Source organism: Glycine soja, chromosome 15 (genome assembly GCF_004193775.1).
Source record: "Glycine soja cultivar W05 chromosome 15, ASM419377v2, whole genome shotgun sequence".
NCBI classification, from domain to species: domain Eukaryota; kingdom Viridiplantae; phylum Streptophyta; class Magnoliopsida; order Fabales; family Fabaceae; genus Glycine; species Glycine soja.
This window is the reverse complement of record NC_041016.1, coordinates 41,341,867-41,363,987: the sequence shown is the minus strand read 5'-3', so window position 1 is coordinate 41,363,987 and position 22,121 is coordinate 41,341,867. Positions and strand designations below refer to the sequence as shown.

The window sequence follows — 22,121 nt, the reverse complement described above, 5'->3', positions numbered from 1 at the left end:
ATGGGTTTGGGGCAAATGTGAACCACAGTACAAGATGTGGGTGGTAGGTTGCATTAACTAGCTCTATATGGCAGCATAGGAATCATTTGATTTTCCAAGGAAAAACTTTTGATCCCTGTAAAGTCATGGATCATGCTATTTTCTTAGCTTGGTCATGGTTAAAGGCTAAGGATAAAAATTTTAGTACTACCTTCCACTACTGGTCCTCTAATATTTCCAATTTCCTTGCCTAGTTGGGGTTGGATCTGGCTGTTATTTGGCTTTTGTGATGGTCTTGTTGGAGGGTAGCACCTTGGTGCTTTGTATTTATAATCTCTGGTACCACTGGTACTGGTTTTTTTATTAATAATATATATATTTTTAGCCTTCCAAAAAAAAAGTGATATCTGGTCCTATTTATACTAATATTCTTGATCAATTACTAGTGTGATACTATGAATTAATGCACACTGAAGCCCAATATCACTCCTAACATAACACTACTATCTTGGATGCCAAATTATTTTGGAAATTGGAAATGAACAATAAACTGGATGACAATTTTTCTTTCAAAGGGCTTGCATGCTCAAGGATCATGATCAAGCTAGATCCTGGATTTGAACATTCATAGTTCATCCTAATCTCCTTTAAATTTTGATTTGATGTACTAAGCCTTTACTGTTACTATTGTCTATGTATTTAAACTTTTAGAAATTTTTGGGTCTGTCATTATCTACGGTCATTAAATGTTTGCGAATAAAATGGTAAATTAGACTTGATAAATTCCAACTGGTAACTGAATTTGCACAAAAGGTTATTATGCCTTGAAAAATTCTCAGATTGATGTATGCAATATTTTGCTTTCCTCTAGGACTTGGTTCAAAGTGACAGGGATGATCCTAGCCTACCACTGGTTACTGCACCTTAAAGAAAATTCCCTGGGTAAAATGGGAAGCTATTTGCTTACCTAAGGAGGAAGGTGGTTTGGGGATTAAAGAAATATCTAAATTTAATGAAGCTTTGCTGGGTAAATGGAGGCAGCACCAGAGATGCTTTTATTATCTTTTCATTCAGTACCACTTGTACTGTTTTTGTTTATCTCAATAATATATTATACATTATGCAGTAATAAGGACTCTTTGTAGTGGAGGGATCTAAAGATAATTTTTCAGAATACACAACAAGGTGAGAAGATCAAAAAAGGGATCTCATGGAAGGTGGGGAGAGGGGACAGGTTCAAATTCTGGGAAGATGAGTGGATACAAGGTGAGGTCTCATTAATCACAAAGTATCCCAGGCTGTTTGTAATCTCTCAACAGCAGAACAACTCAATCCAGCAGATGGGAGGCTTCAAGGATAATGAATGGGAGTGGAACTTGTCATGGAGGAGGCCATTGTTTCATAATGAACAACGGCAGAACAACTCTATTTTAGTCTGACTTGGAACCAAATTATGGCCATCCAACTACATGTATTTCAAGTACCTCTGGTACTTTTTATATATATGAATATAATTATCTTTGCTGATAAAAAAAAAATTATGCCTTCCAAAAAGAAAGTACAAAAAAAAATAAAAAAGTAAATACAGTAGGGAGGCAGAGATATAAAGGTTGCCAACCTGACTGTCTGATCTCTGTGTATTCCAACAAGTAGAAAATCTCCAAGATCCCTAGCAAGCCTCAAGATCTATATAACATAAAGGTCAGTTAATACAATATCAAGCCACACATCCATTTAAACAATCTAAATGGTAGTAGCAACATAGAAGTCAATTATTGCAAGAGCCTAGTATAATTTATCATGTCTCACCCTCCCAGAATAACCCTCATCTAATAACCCAAGATTTATTTTCTATAGCCAGATATAACAGGCAAATGGCAATAGATTATTGAATAAAAACAACATAAGCAGAAATCAAGATGCAGATGAATCAAAGAGGGGGACAGTCACATCCTATTTTCATAGAGTTATTAATTTGAGGACGAGGAGAAATGCTTTGAGGGGGTTGCAGATTTGTGACACCTGGGTGGAAAATCCTAACATTATAAAGGCTGAAACCCTTCATCATTTTCAGATAAGCAGTTCACTTCAGGATATGTTATTGTAAAACAGTTACAAGCATAATAACTAAATGCAATACAAGAATATGAGAACTGACGAACCCAGTTACTTTGAATAGGTAACTGTTTTTAATATCAATAGTTACCTATTTTTATAGTCCAAAACAACTATCAACAGTTACCTATTTTAATCCCACATTGTAACATAACTAAATGCAATAACCTATTTTAATATCAACAGTTAACTATTTAAAACAGTTACAAGCATAATTTGCAATAACAGGATATGAGTAGAAACTGCCAATACGAGGCAAGTGAATAGTTTATAAATAGTCTGGAAGCATTCAACAATTAAGCGAATAAAATAGAAAAGAGAGCAAGCAACCCAGTTCCTTAAATCCACTTGGGTAAAAACATTATCTATACTTAAGCATTACTTGCTCAAGAAACAAAAAATATGTTAAAACAACAATAGTGAAGCCCCCTCTGTTGGACAATAAAATGTTAAAGCAATTGCAGGAAATTTCAATAACCCTGTGGATCCATCTACAGAAATCATGGTTGATTCTCTGTTATAGTGCAAACAGAATAACACCTTACTAAAAATCATGCAACATTACTTATTACTACCCAGAAAAAATAAAATAGGTCAAATGAAGTATAGAAGTTAGTGTTACCTTGATGAAGAGAACCCAGCAACACACGCACGTCAGCGGAGCCTGTACAATCGCAAACAAAATGTTATCTGATGCCACTCCCAATTCGGGTCAAACCACTCACAATGAAACTTAGCATACACGAATTTCACCTACGTACCTCGCGGAGAAAGCTTTGACCTTTGAGCACCGACGACTGTTTCAGCACCCTAGTAGCAACTTTGTATCTAGGGTTTTCTTCGACCCAGGACAATGTGGGTTCTATGGGGTTCGAGCGATGACAATATGGGTTTTCCGGCAGCGTAGGGGGTTCTGTGGGTTCCAGCGAGGACAATGTGGGTTTTCCGGCAGTGTAGGGGGTTCTGTGGGTTCGACCAACGACAATGTGGGTGTCGACGGAGCGGTTTCCGGCAGATTTTGGGCGAGAGGAGAAAGAGAACAGCGATTTCAGGCGGGAGGAGAAAGAGAAGAGGTAGGGCAAGGTTTTCGAACGCGCACGGCTTCTGAAATCTCTATTTTTTTAAACTTATAAACACAACAACATCGGTTTTTTATGGATAACCGATGTTAACTAAATGTACTTAACATCGGTTTTGTAAAAACCGATGTTAACATCAAATACATTACATCGGTTTTTTAACAAACCAATGTTAAAATCAACTCCTTAACATCGGCTCCCTCAAAACCGATGTTAACTCTATGAAGTTAACATCGGTTTTGCCCAAACCGATGTTACCATATTCATCTTAACATCATGTTAACATCAGTTTTTTTAAATAACCGATGTTAACATGAAGTAGTTAACATCGGTTTTGCTAAAACTGATGTTAAGTAACTCCATTTAATTACAAAAATGTCACCGTGCTTTCGTTAACATCGGTTTTAACTATAACCGATGTTAATTGGGCGATGTAGAAAGCTTTTTTTTTAGTAGTGAATCTCTTCCACTGACATTTCTAACATAATTAATATTTGTCGATAAAAAAAAGTGTTAAGAAGTTTGCAAGAAAAAAATATTAGAGTTAATTTTCAATGCTTTTATCTATTAGGCATTCTGTATCATTATTTTGGTCATTCAAAATGTTTTTCCTTTAAATTTATCTAACACAATTAAACCAATGAACCTCTCTTTTGGATGATATTTTCTACTTGGAAATTTGTTGTATTGCCTAGATTCTTGAACTTTGCAAGGATGACATGCATTAAAGAAGTGAGTTTGTGGACAAATTGAGCAAACCATGAGCCATCAGCTAACTGCATGCTTTTGATATAGTTTGCTGCCTTAGCTATACAAATTTCTATTTCTTTCTTTTTGTGCTCAGGATATCATTGTGTGAATAAGGCAAGACCTCCAATGGTTGATGTAGTACATTCTACAAACCTATAAAAAGTTACGGGCTTATTTATTATCATAGTTCAAAACAAACATATTCTCATAATATAAACGGTACGAAAATTATATATGCTAGACATACTGGTGATCGATCATGACATCTTCAAATGTTTCAATTGGATTTAATTTCTGTGGAAGAAACAAAGAGTATTAAAAAACTGAATTTACCTTTCTCATTTAAGATAAAGTAAGTTTCACCTCCATCCATGCATAAGATCTTGTAAGTTCAAAGCCTCTGAATCCGCCATTTTTATTCTGTAATATAATGGAGAAAAAAAATTGGCTAAGCTACGATGTTAAAGTTCTAAATTTATAATTTTAAATTGTGGTAGCAATTGCAATTCTCTACAAATGCAAATTGTTAAGGCATGAACTTATTTTATATTTGAACTCCATAATCTATTATGAGTCACATTTAAAATCTCACATCTCAAGCTCTCACTTATTAAATCTTACCTTTCATTTTTCACTAACTTGTGACCTAAAATTCTCTTCTCCCTTCCAAATTTCCTCTAAATATATTAAATCAAGAAAGAGAAAGAATGGAAAAATTGTGTGGTGACTTTGATGCTTTCATTGTAGATTTTTTATGATTTTATAACATGCCACAATCTTAATATTATATATTACTTTCGAATTTGTTAGAGATTTGCAACCAATCAACTTCACACTGTACCTGTATGGATAAAATCCAATTAACACCATTATATAGTTGTTGTAACAATAATTTATGGCAAACTGAAAAAATTACTGGCTGAGTCGCGGACAATGTCGCTTTCTTTAAGACGTTTCGTGGCATTGCCAAAAATTGTGCAAGCAGACTATCAATCACGAAGTCCCCAGGATGAAACAGCCCAGATCATTGTATAAGATTTCCACTGTGATGCAATCCTACTCCGCAAGGGCATTGGATAGAAAAACTCCAAGTAGATTGGGCCAGAGATGCAAGAGAAGGCCCTAGGGTTCTTATGAGCCTTAGGGTAGATTTCGGGCCCATGGGCTAAGTACGAGCCCGCTTATCTTTGTAAATATTAGATTAAGGTTTCATTATTTTTGGGCCTTGTATTTAGGGCTCCATAATGTAGGTAGGGTACCCTAGAAATATAGGATTTTTCAGCCCTTGTATTTTAGGGCACCTAGACTAGTTTTTGTATTAGGGGTAGTTTTGTAATTTCACATGCACTAAGTGGATATTTGATGTGTGTGGTTGGAAATAAATTTAATTGAATTGGTAGAAGCCCAATCCAATTAAATTTTAGAGGGGGAGGTGAGCATTTGCTTACTACACCCCATTGCCACATCATATAGTCACACTTTGTGCATGTCCTTCATGCTTTTCATGCCTCATGACACCTAAGCACACTTAGTGGAGAATCTTGGAATTGATCTTGGATTAGTGGGCTGAACCATAACTAAAATTCACTAATCATAATTAGTGAAATTTTGGCTCCAAAGTTTGGCTCCACAAATTCAATTTCAAATTCAAGTGAAATTTGAATTTCCCTCCAATTTTGTGTGACACTTAGGCTATAAATAGAGGTCATGTGTGTGCATTTTTTTCAACTTTGATGATTTGAATATTAAACTTCAGATTTCAAAGCTCATTTAGAGCACAAAATTTCGTGCTCTTCTCTCCCTCTCCCTTCATTCATCTCATTCTTCCTCCAAGCTCTTATCCATGGCCTCCTATGGTGGTGAGCTTCTTCTAGACTCATCTTCTCCTTGAAGTGGCGTCTCCTCTCTCTCTCCCTTTCTCCATTCCGCTGCCATTCATCTTCCAAGAAGCAAAGGAATCCATTGATGAAGAAGATCCTAGGCCTACAAGCTCCAATGGAGCTTGCATCATGTGGTATCAAGAGCATCTTCATCTAGGTGATGTTCTTTTGCTTCCTCTATCTTTTTGTTCGGTGAATTCTCTTTAATTCCTTGTTCTTCATCTTATTCTCCATGTATATCCTCCATTGTCTTGTGGTTTGGTGCTGTTTAGAGTAGATTCAAAAAAAAATAAACCGATTAAATCTTAGATCTACACTTGTTCTTGCATTTCTATGGTTCAAATTTTGTAGATCTACTCTTGAATCTTGTTTTTGTGTTGATTTTAGGTTCTATCAATTTTCATTCATAATATTCTTGTGCTGAACCTTTAGATCTAAATTTTGTTCCAAAATATTGATTAGAAAAAAAAAACACAAAAATCTAAGTGTAAATCACTTAATCCATGTTGTCTTAGAGTCATGTTTAGTCATAGTAATTGTCACATTATGCTCTAAGTTTGTGTTGAATTTTTATTTTGTTTTTTGAATTCTAGATACATTTTTTCATGTATTCTTGTCATTCTTAGCCTATCTTTTGAATTTTGAGTCTAATTCATGCATGTTATTTAGTTCATAACATGTTCTAAATCAATTCCTAGAAGTAGTCTTGTTGTTGAACTCTCTTTTTGTTTTCTAAGATTCCTACATGATGCCTATGATGAAGTTGAGATGTGGTGTTGAGTTGTGGCTGGATTTGTGAATCAAATAAGTCTTGAGCTCTCTTGAATTGTGTTATTCAAGATAATTGAGCATAAGCAAACACAAATTGTAACTATCCAAGCCTTAAGCAACATAAACACTACTCTTGATTTCTAGGTTGAAATCGCTGGTGCAGGCAGCTTGAACATACAAAAGTGTATAAATTACTGGGAATTGGTCACTACGATTTTTGAGCTGAAACTTTTACCGAATTTTCTAGACATCTGGACCAAAATTATAAAAAAAGAACCAAGCGATTTGGATTAAAGGAAAAAATAAGAAAAATCTCACAAGTTGGCAGAAAAATCAGTGTCCAGGAAAAAAAAAGAAAAGTGAAAGGAAAGTGTGCTTGTTGTTTTGGCTCAAAATTTGTTCTATAATTGGTGCATATTTTATACCAATCCTAGTTCTGAAATTTCAATTGAACATTATTGTGAAAACAAGTGCCAAAACTAGAGGTTTCTTGAGTCTTTTTTTTTTAGAGTTTTTCTACTCTACTCTAGAGCCATTCTAGGTTTCTCTTTGAGTCCTAGCTTGCTTTTTGTGCTTTTCATTGCTTTAATTGTTGAATAATCCTTGGAAATTTGTCTTGTTAAAACTCTATTGGTTTAGCTTTCATTTCATTTTTTTTTTGTCTTTGGTTATTGCTTGTCTCTTTGTTTTCTTGCTTGTGAGTTGCCATATAGGGAATTGGAAAGGAGGATTGGTGCCATATCTTGAAGAATTTGAGTCAAGAAGCAAGGGGCCAACCACCTTAAGAGCTATTGGACTAAGAAGCACTCCAAATTGAGTGAAACACTAAAGAGAGAATAGCCACCACAATTGAGGACTTTTTTCTTTGTAATTTTGTAATTGGCAATTTGCTTTGCTTTCAAATTTTGTAACAAAAAGGCCTTTCATTGGAAGTAAGTTGGGAGCCTCCGCTAGGTCACCCTACTTCCATTTGTGTGTAATAATTTTAGGCAATTTCCCCTTAGGATAGTGAGTGTTTTGTTGGGAACCTTAAATGAGGTCATCCAAACACTCTTAGGATCCGCCTAGTTTGCATTTCTTGCACTTTAATTTCTTGCTTATTTTCATAGCTTATTTCCTTTACCCTCCATTGTCAAACTGCCTAGATAGCTTGCCTTTTACTAATTAGTTTTTACCTTATCTTTCACACCTCTTTTAGTGTTTATTTTGGCTAGTTTCAACCATAGTTTATTTTACCTTTTGTTTTCAAACCCCCAACAAGAAAGAACCATAACTTAGGAACCAACATGAGTCTTCATTCTTCATCTAGTGTTAATGGTGAGGGTTCTACTCCTAAGGACCCCTTGTATAAGATATTAGATGAGTTGAGATCCCTTAAGTTGTGGAAAGAAAAACAAGAGAGAAAAGAAAAAGGTAAAAAAAGAGTGGAAGAAATAAGTCAAGATGAAAGAAAGAAAATAAGAGAGGAAGAAAGAAGAAAAATAATGAAAGAAATGAAAAGAGAAAAACACGTCTCCTATAGTAGTCATAACTCTTGCAAGAGCCTAAGTGAAGAACTTCGTGACTATTATGAAGGAAGGCATAGGTCACATCTTAGACCTCACTCCCATAGGAGAGAAAATGAAAGAAAGCCTCAAGAGGTTAACATTAAACTCCCATACTTCCATGGGAAGGACAATGTAGAGGCCAATTTAGATTGGGAAATAAGGGTAGAGCAACAACTTAAAAGGAAGTCTACTTCAAAATCTTATGGCTCTCACTCTTATCCAAAGAAAGACCAAGGTCAAGGAATCTTAGGGGTGAGACCTTCTAAGCCCAAAGATGATAAGGGGAAGACAATAGAAAAGCAACCCCTTAAGGCTAGTATGCAAGAGAAGACTAGCTCCATGAAGTGCTTTAAATGTCTTGGAAGAGGACACATTACTTCTCAATGCCCCACCAAGAAAACCATGATTATGAGGGGCCAAGACATTTATAGTAGCCAAGATGAGGCTACTACTTCACCTTCCTCTAGTAAAAGTGAAGAAGCAAAAGGGGAAGAATCTAGTGAAGAGATCTACCCCCAAGAAGAAGGACAACCTTTAATGGTTAAGGAGGAGTGTAAGGAGGTAAGTGTCTCCTCCAAGAGGTTAGCTAAGAAGGAAAGACATTTTGAAATAAAGGCAAATATTAAAGAAATTTCCCTTCTTAGACAACCTCCACATTTTCTCCTTTGTAAAAAGACACTTGTTAGCATTGCCACATCTCTTAGGCTTGAGTTTATTCCTCAAGTAAAGGAGTTGTTGGATGAGGGTTTGGTTCGCAAGAGATTAAATCCTTGTGCTTTGTTGGTGCCCAAAATAGGTATTATTAGGCACCAAATCCCTAAAATAGGTGGTGTGATGAATGCTTTGGGTGGTGCAACACTCTTTTGTAAAATTACTCATGCACCCAACATCTTCATGATTTGTGTACATAGGGACTCATTAGGTAGGTTTGTTCTTATTTTTAGTTTCAATACAAACTTAGGAACACATATGGGACACCTTAGGTTTGTCATACTTTTTGGTAGGAATAATCAACATGAAAATACAGAAAAAGGTATGTTCTATTGCTTTACTTTTCTTAATTTTTTAAATTGTGATCAAAGGGTTCCCATGAACCCTAAGAGAATAAAGGTCATTCCTGAGTGGCCCGCTCCACCAAGTGTAAGAAAAATTTGGGGCTTCCAAGACTTAACAAACTTTTACAAAAGGTTTGCCCCATATTTTTCTATACTTGTAGCACCACTCATTGAGTTGGTGAGGAACCATGTTCCTTCATGGGAAGATGCCCCGGAAATGAGTTTTCAGACCTTACCTTACTTCAACATACTAAACACCACTAATACATATGTTTTTGTTCTTTTTACAGGTGTTAAGGGAAGGAGCCCAGAGTATCAAGAACCTCAGGATTTGAGGTCAAATCCTTTTCAAGGGGGAGGGAATGATGCAATCCTACTCCGCAAGGGCATTGGATAGAAAAACTCCAAGTAGATTGGGCCAGAGATGCAAGAGAAGGCCCTAGGGTTCTTATGAGCCTTAGGGTAGATTTCGGGCCCATGGGCTAAGTACGAGCCCGCTTATCTTTGTAAATATTAGATTAAGGTTTCATTATTTTTGGGCCTTGTATTTAGGGCTCCATAATGTAGGTAGGGTACCCTAGAAATATAGGATTTTTCAGCCCTTGTATTTTAGGGCACCTAGACTAGTTTTTGTATTAGGGGTAGTTTTGTAATTTCACATGCACTAAGTGGATATTTGATGTGTGTGGTTGGAAATAAATTTAATTGAATTGGTAGAAGCCCAATCCAATTAAATTTTAGAGGGGGAGGTGAGCATTTGCTTACTACACCCCATTGCCACATCATATAGTCACACTTTGTGCATGTCCTTCATGCTTTTCATGCCTCATGACACCTAAGCACACTTAGTGGAGAATCTTGGAATTGATCTTGGATTAGTGGGCTGAACCATAACTAAAATTCACTAATCATAATTAGTGAAATTTTGGCTCCAAAGTTTGGCTCCACAAATTCAATTTCAAATTCAAGTGAAATTTGAATTTCCCTCCAATTTTGTGTGACACTTAGGCTATAAATAGAGGTCATGTGTGTGCATTTTTTTCAACTTTGATGATTTGAATATTAAACTTCAGATTTCAAAGCTCATTTAGAGCACAAAATTTCGTGCTCTTCTCTCCCTCTCCCTTCATTCATCTCATTCTTCCTCCAAGCTCTTATCCATGGCCTCCTATGGTGGTGAGCTTCTTCTAGACTCATCTTCTCCTTGAAGTGGCGTCTCCTCTCTCTCTCCCTTTCTCCATTCCGCTGCCATTCATCTTCCAAGAAGCAAAGGAATCCATTGATGAAGAAGATCCTAGGCCTACAAGCTCCAATGGAGCTTGCATCACACTGCACTAAGGAAACCTTTCTAGAATTACACCCTCTTGTATGACTTGAAAAGTCACTCTAAAGCCACCCGAAAATATGACTTGAAAAGTCACTATTATAGCCAACCGAAAATATGACTTAAAAAGTCACTCTTATAGTCAACCGAAAATATGACTTGAAAAGTCACTATTATAGCCAACCGAAATTTTAGAGCGACAGAAAGAAAGAAGGAGAAGTTTGCCGGAAATGCATCGGCTGAAATATGGGAGGGAGAAAGAAAAGTTGAGGAAATGCTTCTCAACTGGGACAAGGAAAATGAAGAAAATGGCTCTCTATATATAAGGAGTGAAACACTATTCAAGTGTTTATCTTGAGCAATGTGGGACTTGAAGCCTTTTTTTCTTTCAAACTTTCACTCATTTTCTCCTTTGTTCTAACAATCCCCCACTTGAAATTTGAAAAGAAGATTTTCGAGGATTTCATAAAATTATGCATAAACAAAGGTGTCATACAACTTGAACCTTTGCATATTGTGTAAGATTTAGATTTTACTAGAGTGACTCGAAGTCTTGAACTCTATCTCCAACATCAAGCCACACACAACATTTTCATAGGTGTATTTTATAAAGCTCGTGCGTTAAAGGCCATGCACGTCTATCCCGGTATAGTGAACGCTCTAGAAATTTTTGCCTAAAATTTCATATGAAGCGGCCCCCACTTCAACATTCACATAGGTGAGTCTATCAAGAGTACTCTTGTAGCCTAGGTACTCCACTCAACATAGAGTATAGATCTCATTAAGAATCATGAATTTTTTTTCCATAACTCATCCTCTTGTTACTTCAGGAATCATGTTGTTTTCACTTATAATAGCATGTTCATCTCATATCACTTCATAACTTGTTATTACCCATTGAACCTAGTTCTTGGGATCTCCAGTCATTTAGGTCGGGTTACCATCATGAATGATCATCGCAGTAAGGGCAATAGTCCCATTCTTTTAGAAGTGTTTTGGACTTTCTCTCTAGCTAATCCTTTCATCAAAGGATCTGCTAAATTATCATCAGTGCGTACGTGATCCACTCTAACAGCTCCTGTTGAGAGTAATTCTCTAACAGTGTTGTGCTTACGACGTATCTGTCGTTTCTTGCCATTGTAATAATGGTTCTCAATTTTTGCACTAGCTGTGGTACTATCGCAATGGATCAACACAACTGGTATCGGTCTTTCCCATAATGGAATCTCTGCAAGTAAGCTTCTCAGCCAACTTGCTTCCTCACTAGCAGTTGCTAGTGCTATCATCTTAGATTCCATAGTGGACTGAGCTAAGATAGTCTGTTTCTTTGACTTCCAAGAAACAGCCCCACCAGCTATGCTAAATATATAGCCGCTGGTTGCTTTGGAATCATTTGAAAGAGTGTTCTAATCTGCATCGTTGTATCCTTCAAGTACAGCGAGAAACCTTTTATAATGTAATCCAAGGTTTATGGTTCTTTTAAGGTACCTCATAACCCTTTCAATAGCATACCAGTGCTCCATACTAAGTCTATTGGTAAACCTGCATAATAATCCCACAACATAGGCTATGTCGGGTCTAGTACAACCAGTGGCATACCTAAGGCTGCCAATGATACTTGCGTACTCAGTTTGTCGTATACCTTCACCAGTGTTCTTAAACAGTTTTACACTTGGATCATATGGATTACTAGCAGGTTTACTGTCAAAGTAGTCCTATTTCTTTAAGATCTTCTCAATGTAGTGAGATTGATCCAGAGAAATTCCCTCTTTTGACCTAGTAATCTTAATACCAAGGATTACACTTGCTTCTTCAAGGTCTTTCATATCAAAGTTGTTACACAACAATGATTTCACATCGTTCACTACATGAATATTTGAACCAAATATGAGAAGGTCATTGACATATACACATATGATAGTGCAAATATTATTTACAGATTTGTAGTAAATGCATTTGTCACTTTCATTCACCTTAAACCCATTCGAGACTATTAAGTTATCAAACTTTTCATGCCACTGCTTAGGTGCTTGTTTTAGACCATACAAAGATTTATATAACTTGCAGACTTTATATTCTTGTCCATGAATCACAAACCCTTCAGGTTGCTCCATATAGATTTCCTCTTCCAATTCACCATTTAAAAAAGCAGTTTTAACATCCATTTGATGTACCACTAGACTGTGAATAGCAGTAAGAGATATTAACACCCGAATAGATGTTATTCTAGTGACTGGTGAAAAGGTGTCAAAGAAATCCACATTCTCTCTTTGCCTAAAACCCTTGGCTACAAGGCGAGCCTTGTATTTATCCACAGTACCATCAGGTTTTTGTTTCTTTTTCAAGATCCATTTACAACCAATTGGTTTGCAACCAGGAGGCAAGTCTACTAAATGCCAGGTCTTGTTAGATTCTAAAGAATCCATCTCATCATTAATGGCTTCTTTCCACAAGTCAGCATCCAAAGAAGACAAAGCTTCTTGGAGGTTTGATGGATCCTCCTCTAATGTATAGGCCATATAATCGGGCCCATAATCTTTAGCAATTCTTTCTCTCTTACCTCTTCGAGGCTCTATATCTGGTTCTGGTTGTGCAAGATTTTCACTACTAATAGCAGGAAGATGATTGGATGAAGTACCCCCACTATTCCTTAATTTAAAAGGAAATTTATTTTCATAAAAATCAGCATCATTTGACTCTATGATCACTTTTGCGTTTAGGTCATAAAACCTATACGCTTTGCTATTAATAGCATAACCAATGAACACACATTCATAGGCTCTACTTGCAAGTTTAACCCTCTTGGGGTCTGGGATCCTTACATAGGCCAGACATCCCCAAGTTCTCAAATAGGACAAATTTGGTTGTCTTTTCTTTAATATCTCATAGGGAGATGTCTTGATTTTTGATTTGGGGTTTCTATTTAGCACATAACAAACAATTAATAAAATTTCGCCCCACCAAAAAGATGTTGCACTAGAACTCAACATGGTAGCTACAACTAATTCTGTAAAAGTTTTGTTCTTTCTTTCCGCTTTACCGTTCATTTAAGGTGAATATGGAGCAGTCGTCTCATGTATGATTCCATGCAAATTATAAAACTCATTAAACAAACTGGAATCATACTCTGTGCCTCTATCACTTCGAAGTTTCTTAATTTTCTTATTGAATTGATTTTCAATTTCTGTTACAAATAACTTAAACATGTCAAGCGCTTCACTTTTATTTTTCATAAGATATACATATGTATAATCAGAGCAGTCATCAATAAAAGTGATAAAATATCATTTTCCATTTCTGGTCAACGTTCCATCAAATTCACATATATCAGAATGTATTAAATCCAATGGCTCAGATTCTTTAACTAGTGATTTATGTGATTTCTTAGTTATTTTAGATTGACTGAAAAAACACATTTTTCAAAGTGGTTTGAAGATAGCTTTGGGATGAAACCTAAGTTACTCATGTTAGATATGCAACGACTATTTATATGAAAAAGTCAAGAATGCCAGATATTAAAATCACACAACATGTAAGCAGAAGGAGAAACTTTACTAATATCAAGATTCAATTTGAACATGCCATCAGTGGCGTACCCTTTCCCTACAAATACCCCATTCTTGGTCAAAGTAAATAAATCTGCACCTATGGTCTGAGTAAACCCAGCCTTGTTTAAAAGAAAACCAGAAATCAGATTATTTCTCATCTCTGGAGTATGCATCACATCTTTAAGGATCAAAGTCTTTCCAGAGGTAAACTTCAGTTCAACATCTCCAGTTCCAGCAACGGTAGTGGTGTGGGAATCACCCTGCAACACTTTCTTATTTTCAATATTCGTGTATGTTTTAAACATAGCACGATCATAGCAGACATGGCGGGAGGCGCTAGTGTCTACCCACCATCCATCTGATCCTCCAATCATATTGATCTCAGTTATCACAGCTATGTATGCCTCTTGAGTCATGTTAGCCTGGGGAGCACCTGTCATTGAAGGATTTCTGCATTTACATGCCATATGTCCCGGTTTGCCACAATTGTAGTAGAGAAATGGCTCACCGGGATTATTCTTGGCAGGTGGATGTTGTCTAGCATGTTGGACCCTTGAGGGGTTCTTGTTGCGGTTTGAGGTATTGTTCACATTGCGGTTCTGATTCTTAAAGTTTTTGCCAATAGGCTTCAGAACTGCACCTGTGTTCTTCCTTTTAGTGTTGTTGTGAGACACAACCAACACTTCATTTTTCTGATCTTGTCTGCATGCCTCTTCCTCAATGCGCAGACGTGTGATCAGAGACTCCAAAGAGAATTCTTTGGTCATGTGTCTGAGAAGGTTTTTGAAATCCTGCCAGCCAGGAGGCAGCTTGTCTATGATGACAGCAACCTGAAATTGCTCATCCAATGCCATACCCTCTGATATGATATCATGAGCAATTTTCTGTATCTCATGGGATTGAGACTCTATTTATTTATTATCAGTCATTTGATACTTGAGGTAGCGGCTAACAACATACTTTTTAGTCCCAGCTTCCTCAGTATCATACTTCTTTTCCAGAGCTAGCCAAACTAATTAGGCAGACTTATATGGGCTATAATAATCATAGAGATTATCAGCTAACCCATTCAGAATGAAATTCTTGCATAGGTAATCATTTTCATTCCAGAGAGCTAATTCCATAGTCATTTTATCCTTCACTTCCTTCTCAGCATCCTCAGGTACCACCAAAATATCAGTGTTCAAAACGTAGGCAACTTTTCTCATAGTTAAAGAAAACATCATCTTTTGTTGCCAATGTTTGAAATGATTCCCTTCAAACCTAAAAGGTTTGTTGAGGTCATTTCTGTTCGAGCTAGTAATATCTACAGTAGCCATAGCAGAACCAAAACCGTCTTAAAATTGTTGTAACAATAATTTATAGCAAACAGAAAAAATTAATGGCTGAGTCGCGGACAATGTTGCTTTCTTTAAGACGTTTCGTGGCACTGTCAAAAATTGTGCAAGCAGACTATCAACCATGAAGTCCACAGGATAAAACAGTTCAGATCACTGTATAAGATTCCCACTGCACTGAGGGAACCTTTCTAGAATTACACCCTCTTGTATGACTTGAATAGTCACTCTAAAGCCACCTGAAAATATGACTTGAAAAGTCACTATTATAGCCAACCGAAAATATGACTTAAAAACCGGAAATATGACTTAAAAAGTCACTCTTATGGCCAACCAAAATTTTAGAGCGACAGGAAGAAAAAGGGAGAAGTTTGCCGGAAATGCATCGGCTGAAATATGGGAGGGAGAAAGAAAAGTTGAGGAAATGCTTCTCAACTGGGACAAGGAAAAATGAAGAAAATGACTCTCTATATATAGGGAGTGAAACACTATTCAAGTGTTTATCCTGAGCGATGTGGGACTTGAAGCCTTTTTTTTTCAAACTTTCACCCATTTTCTCCTTTGTTCTAACAATAGTTGTTCTACATCCATTCCTCTATCAACAATATCAAATGATGCCTTTGATAATAAAATGGTTTCCTAAAAAAGATATGAACAATTTAAATAATATGATTAACTTTGTATTAAAAAAATTATGTAAGAATCTATTAACTCAAGTTTGAATATAATTTGAAAGTTCAACCATCATCTAATTAATTTTATTTAAGCATACAAATCACTATTATTATGCTTCAAATGAAAAATTCTCTGCAAGTCTAAGAACATTATTTGCTTTCCAAAATTATAGGTCACCTTCAGCTTCAGTCAAAATAGTAAAGTATATGGTTCTTTAGATCATGGAGAACTTCATTCCCAGGGCTATGTTTTTCCTAATTGAAGTGGCACTAATGTTTAACAAATCAAGCTCTTATTGAAATTAATAACCAACTCATTCATGATCACCTTTAAGGCTTCTCTAGTGCAATCTGACACTGGCCAACCATTGTCTATAGTTGAGAAATTTCAACCACCTTTAGAAATGTGGCGATACCAATCACTTGGAGTACCAGAACTATTTGTTGTAATCTTCAAATGCAGCCGTTGCATTTATCATAATCAATATTTCATAATCTTAGTTTTTTCAACAACTTTATATCAATATACAATACCTGTGAGAATTTTATGAAATTATTTGCTTTCTTAAGCATGGAACCATATTCATCCTTAAGATTAGTAGCTAAGATTGCTTGAATAGAAAGAACCGTGTCCCATAATTGAGAACCACCATATGACTGACATTGAATTGCATTCATTAGAATTTGCAGCTTAATTTTTAATCAGAGATCTAAATTAAAGTTAATGTGCATGCATTTGTCAAATTTTGTAGAAAAAAAATAATTTATTTTTCCTATAAAACTTGATAACATATTGTTGAAAGAGAAAAGAAAAAATTGATGTAGAACCTGCATTTTCATTCCATCCTCAGCCACCCAGAGATCATCTTTGATTCTTGAAATGTGACGCTTAAATGCTTGGGAATTGGGGTTCTCCAACCAACAACAAACCATGTTTAATACCTATTTTAGAGGGCTTGTCAATTTGGTATTTTGATTGTCTTTATTCAAATTACTAAGAAATTAAACATAATGCTATGAGAGATAATTTGCATTCTAGTGCTTTTTGAAATATTTTGATTATATTAAATCTAATTCAACTACATTACAGTCAAGACTAAGACAATTATACATTATAAAATTGAAATAAGTAAGACAAATAAAATCTTGAGATAAGAAGAAATCAAGGGAGATTTTTTTTCCCATCTTTATCACTTTGGACAAGTAGGAGATATGTCTATGTTCCTTAGTTACATTTTTGTGTTAAAATGGTTGAATTATGATACGTACATATCATCTAATGTGCAAATGTATTCTATGATTAAATATAGACTTGAACTTATAATTATTTTTGTATTAACTTAATAATATGAGCTTTAAAAGCCAATGATTCATAACATGATATAAGACTAATATGCAAATGCTAACACTAATAAAGAAAATTCTAATTCTATCTTAATTCAATTTGATTGTGTTTTTATTAATGTTAAGATCATTAATCATATCACTATTCCATGATTTATTGTAATTATTATCTTTCTTAGTTACTTTAATTAGGAATATGATTTAGGTTTTTCTAATTACCATAATCACATAATTATTTAGACATTATTAGTTACCTTAATTATGAGATGAATTAGGATTCATTATTTCCTTGTTTTCCTAGGCTTTACTTATAGATAAATGATGTATATAAATTTGTGAATATCAATTTGAAAATAATCATTTCTTCCATTTCAATGTGGTACTATATCCATCCAATCTTTGACCAAGAATAAGTGCTAATTTTTTTTAAAAAAAAAGGATCAAAGATGGAAAAAAAAAGAAAAAAAAAGTGTGAATTAGAATAATTAGACACAATGAAGAAAATGTCATCTCCATATAATTTAAGTTCAAACAACAACTCAATGGATGCAACCACCTAATAAGTTCAATAACCGAGCTGAGTCATAAGAAACAGGTTAAATCCAACATAACCTACCTGGCTACCTACATGATGGAGGGATGACTATTCATGAGTATGCTATCCAAAATTTCATTGGAGGGACAATTGCCTCAACAATCGATGCAAGGAGGACTCACAGACTTGTGCAATAAGCAATGATAAATTTTTGTAGATATGTTGAACAATTGCAAAAGTGTTGAAAGAATGATAGGTAAAGAAATAATATTGGTTTTTGGGACAAAGGCACCAAATCACATGATTGACAATTGCCTCAACAATCAATGCAAGGAGGACTCACAGACTTGCGCAATAAGCAATGATAAATTTTTGTAGATATGTTGAACAATTGCAAAAGTGTTGAAATAATGATAGGTAAAGAAACAATGTTGGTTTTTGGGACAAAAGCACCAACTCACATGATTGCAAATTTAATGCTTATGCTAAAAGCTATTTAAGGATCCATGTGTGATTGCCAAATGGAGAGAAGTTGTGACAAATAAGGAAGGCATTGTAATTATTGAAAGATGGTTATGTAGTATGTTGTACACATGCTTAGAATGAATTGAAACTCAATCTCAAAGTTCTAATTGATAGATGTATAATTTATTTCATAAACTCTCTCCATTTTATTCATGATTTCACCTTGAGGATGCTAATTGGAGTTTGGGAATGGAGATATGGGCTTTATTGTTTTAGACGACTTTGGCATGAGAAAGCATATAAAGTTGGTGCATCGTCTTTGTTTGATATTTAGAATCAACGCACTAGACATCCTTGTTTGAAGTTTTTTTAGTTAATCTTAAATGTTAGTAGTAAAAATAATGTTCTTGAAAATAATCATGTGATATGTGTCAAAAGGGAAAAGAAAAATAGTGACAAGTTTCCCTTGAGAAATTATATTGTCAATAGCTTTGAATTGATTCATAATGATTTGTAAGGATCTTATAAAACTCCATTCTCTTGTGATGCTTATTATTTCTTAATTATAGTAGATGATTTTTCTCAAGTAATTTGGACCTACTTATTGCTTGATAAAAGAAAGTTATCATGAGTTTTGTTGAATTCCATTGCTTTAATAGAACCACAATATGATAAGTAAATGAAAATTTTCAGTGATATCAGAAAAGAATTCACATGTTTAAAAATACAACTACTTGAGCGTGAAATTATGTTTTCAAACATCATGTACATGAACCACTAACAAAATGGTTTGGTTGAAAGAAAACATAGACATATCCTCAATGTTTCTTGTGGACTAATATTTCAAGTCAACATTCCAATCTCCTTCTTAGGTGAATTCATCTTTGTTAAGTCATAAGGCAAATTAGGATTCAAATTTTTTTATTTATGCAAATAGAATATTATGTTTTTACAATAATATCTTAATGTTTTCATACAAAGAGCGTCTGACTAGTTTTGTCTGTACTAAAATATGATATTGGTCAAGTGTTAGGTTTGTAAGGATGTAATATAACATCCCAGGAGAATCACATCGAAATGAAATGAATCTAGAGGTTGTACAAGTATGTGAATGTACAATTGAGGATAAATTAATAAAATTAATTGACATTACCTATACCAACAAGATACATCTACTTTTTGATAGCCTATCACTTATAAATTCTAAAATTTTGTGTGTTTGGCTTGGAGTAGTTACAGGATGGATGACCTTTTGGAAAGTTTCACAAGACGCATGAGAGTGAGGACAAAAGATGCTAAAAAGTCTCGTGTTGATTTGTGGGGATAGTCATTGATCTTAAAAGTAGTTGTGGAGATCACCAAGATCTCGAAAAAGACTACTTACAGAGGATTTTGACCAACAAAAAAGATGAGAAAGTGTAATAATGTGAAGAATCATAGAGTATGAGCCTCTGAGATGTCAATGATCAGAGGTGTTACATGTAACACTTGGTGCTCTGATGTTTTGATCCATCTTGTAGTGAATAAATGAATATTCATCATAAGATTATTCAAAAAGTATGAAAGAGAAATGATTCAATGAAAAAGGTTAGGTGTGCCAAAAGCAAACTACATAGTACTTAATTGCACAAAAGCATTTATGATCATTGTCACAAGATATGGAGTGCGGAAATTAAGGCCTTATATTGTTTGTTTCATGTTGTGTCATGTTAAGTCCATTTTTATCGGATGATATGGTATTTAATGCAAGCAGTATGAAAAATTTTAAGAACCACAATTCAACATCTCCTTCTTCTGTTTCTCTATTTCTACAATCTTAGCACTATATATGTAATAAGTAGAGCACTAATGCCGCGATTGAATGGGGCGACTCCATATAAGGTGATCAATGGACAACTATTTTTGTCTGGTCAACTAGGGAATGAAGGATAATAAGTTTGCTTGTCAAAGTAAACAATACATGTTCATGGAGTACACCTAAAACAACACATATTTTATATCAAGAGATGTTAAATCTTTTGAGAATGAGTTTCCTTTTTTCCTAATCTAGCTTATTAAAACTTGTGCTAAAATGAGAGTGTAGTTTGAGAGTACATCATTGATATAGTGGTTCTTATAGAATGCAACATTATTAAAGTAAAGGGGTAAGAAAATAAAGGTTGTTGCTCAAGATGATGCAAGCACCATGATGCTAGTAGCAAAGATACAAGAAAGATGAGGAATCGTTGGGTAAGGGTAAATATATTGTTTAATACCATTTTTAAATCGCCAAGTTATATGACGTACACTATCCATACTAAAATATAGTTGTTCACTCTTCCCATTACCTCTTAAAAAATTAGGTGTGCTCTATCCCTTAACACACAATATGAGTTGTTATAACTTTTATATACAACACCACATGTTCCTTATATAATTATGATTTTTGAGAAAAAAAAAACACATGACATTATGAGAGACAATGAAATTATTCAAGGAAATCTTCATTCTTCTTATGTTTTCACTCATACGTAGTTCCTAGACATTTTCACTAAGTTGTTGGGACATGATCCTTTTTATTTCTACTCGACAAGTTGGACATTTGAAATCTCTTACACCAATTTGAAGAGGTAATGAGAAAAATTATGATTATATAGTACTTTAGGGTAAGAATCATTGGATAAGTCTAAATCTTCTTACACTAATTTGAATATAGTAGTCATGATTTGTTTCAGTGATTGTTATAATCATTAGTTTTCTAAATTATTTAGACATTCTTAATCACTGGTATAATTTTTTTATATACAATAATTAGGACAATACTTTATTATGTTTTCCAAATTATCCTAACTATAAGATCAATTATGATATAGTGAATAAACACGAATAATAGTATGAATAATAATCAATTCTTCCATATAGATAAATACAATTACCTTACTAACGGTAGCAATACAAATGTAGTTTGTGTTTTCATCCTTGTAGTGTATATGCTTCATTACATGACAAAGAGCTTTCTGTCTTAGCTTAGAAAAAGGTCAGTGCATGAAAAGAGATTCTCCTATACTGTGAAAATAATCCCATAAAATATTTTGAATCATTGAGCTTGGATGAGACCTATCTTCCTACAATAATTAGTCTATACTATATTATAATTAACTCATATTTTCTTAATAATAAGATTCATAATTTATTTTCTTTTTAAGTCAATTAGATTTATTTCACTATCACATTTATGTTTAAATAACTCCCTTTCTTAATGAAATTTACGCAAGATAATATTTTGTTAATATCAATTGTAACATCAATCTCCAAAATTATTTTCAAATCTAACAATTTTGTTAACATTAATCAATTATTAATAATATATTATAGATGAAGATTTTCCATGTAGGCAAATGTCACGTGGTCATACCAAATTCATTTCTTTTTCTCTAAAATGCCACTAAATAATTTTGTTTTATTTTAATTATTCAAAATACATATTTATGGTAGTTAAGGTGGTAATTTAATTATGAAATACTCAATTACAATAACCGATCATGATTAGAGCATTTTAATTAATAATATAATTATATATTTTCATTCAAATTAATTAATCACAATAACATATATTTTTATTCTAATTTAAAGTAAATTTAGAAATTCTAGCAAATATTTATTTTAGGCAAATGTATCTTAGGAATTTTTCTAACTGATATATAAATATTACTTTTTCTATTTTTAATTCCAAAGAAAT

General features: G+C 34.3%; 1 pseudogene; it reads right to left on the bottom strand.

Moving 5' to 3' along the window:
* Positions 1-22,121, bottom strand: part of LOC114386152 — a 58,207-nt pseudogene that overhangs the window by 13,848 nt on the left and 22,238 nt on the right.